Source organism: Humulus lupulus, chromosome 9 (genome assembly GCF_963169125.1).
Source record: "Humulus lupulus chromosome 9, drHumLupu1.1, whole genome shotgun sequence".
Classification (NCBI taxonomy): Eukaryota; Viridiplantae; Streptophyta; class Magnoliopsida; order Rosales; family Cannabaceae; genus Humulus; species Humulus lupulus.
In genome coordinates this window covers 144,665,939-144,667,375 of record NC_084801.1, presented here as the reverse complement: position 1 = coordinate 144,667,375, position 1,437 = coordinate 144,665,939, and the positions used below count along the sequence as shown (strand labels likewise).

Sequence of the window (1,437 nt, the reverse complement as noted above, 5' to 3'; positions counted from 1 at the left end):
GTGGGAGACATTAGATGTCCCCCTGGCCACTTCTCAACCTATTTCCAACGTCTTCCACCATTTTTAATGTCTTCCAATTGTAGTCATTAATAAAAACTTTCAATGTCTTACACCATTAGACATTTAAAACCCCTGATAAGTTTTAATGTCTTACACCAATGGTGTAAGACATTGTAGGGAGTCATTGTATATCAAATTTGTTGTAGTGTTGATTTTCAAATAACAAAAAGTAAAAACATTCATCATTGTATTAACAATCCACAAATTAGTTTAAAACATTCAACACTGTCATCAACAACAAAATGTTCTTTAAGTATACAAGTAGTCTTAAATATTCAACATATTGAAAAGTTACTACTTTCAACACAAAATATTCTACAGCTGCCCAACACAAAGCCTTCAAAATTAAGTATCCTTTTCTATTTCGCTTGTCACATCTGCAAAATAAACAAAGAAATATTTTATTGATATTATCTAGCATCACAAATTACTTCAATAAAAATGCTATGGAAATTATATCCAAGAGAGGACATCACATACAAAATAATGAATTCACAACTACACCAAAGCAAACAAAGAAAGCAAACACTAAATTATAAGACATTGGTTCTTTTTTGAGTATGAAAATGTACCTCTTGGAATAACTTTTTTAGAAGGTCATGCAACTGTGGAACCAACTGCTTCTTGTATTGTAAGCATTGCATTATTAGGACGAAATAAGTAAGATTATGGTACAATATCAACATCAACCCATACTCACATAAAGTCTGGTCGAAGAGGCTTTCCATGTACAGTTATCTTTGGATCACTAGAATCCCAACGACCTTCAGCAACAATTACATCTGCCCAGTCAAGCAAGTAGCAAGCATTCTTCCCTTCTGCAAAGTTATGTCTTTTTTCTAGTGCAATACTCTACCAAATTGATTTTAAAGACATTATATTAGTTTCTGTATTTGTTCTTCTAAAATGAAAATTTAAAACAATAACAACTTTGATAATTTACCTTAGGGGACTGAATATTGTTTGACTGCGGTACATTGTGAGACTGTCCTTCGCTTGGTATCACTTTACCACCAACCTAAATATAAAACCAAGATAAGTTTCATTGGAAGAAAATAAAACTAAGGCTTATAAGTGCAAGATAGAATTACCACCAAGTGTTCTTTAAGTAGATTCATCATTTCAGTCATTTTGAGCTTCATATTCTGTTGCTCTTCTTCTAACTTGGAGATCTTGCTATTACACATATTAACAACAGTTAGCTTCGACCTTGTTACGCCTCTTCCGTGTCTGATTAAACGACCAGATTTTGGGTTACCAAACAATTTTGTCAAGGCATCCTCATCAGCGTTGTCTGTAGTTCCAGATTTTGGGTCTTCAAGGAGAATCTCATTCAATGAACCCTGCATATAAATTAGTATAACTAATGTATGCATT

General features: G+C 32.9%; 1 long non-coding RNA gene across 1 annotated transcript; it reads right to left on the bottom strand.

Moving 5' to 3' along the window:
* Positions 1–245: 245 nt before the first annotated feature.
* LOC133802533 (uncharacterized) lies at positions 246–893 on the bottom strand. Its single transcript, XR_009877379.1, has 2 exons — positions 633–893; positions 246–437 (listed from the first exon to the last, which is right to left on the bottom strand). It is a non-coding gene; the product is annotated as an uncharacterized LOC133802533 (long non-coding RNA).
* Positions 894–1,437: the final 544 nt, after the last annotated feature.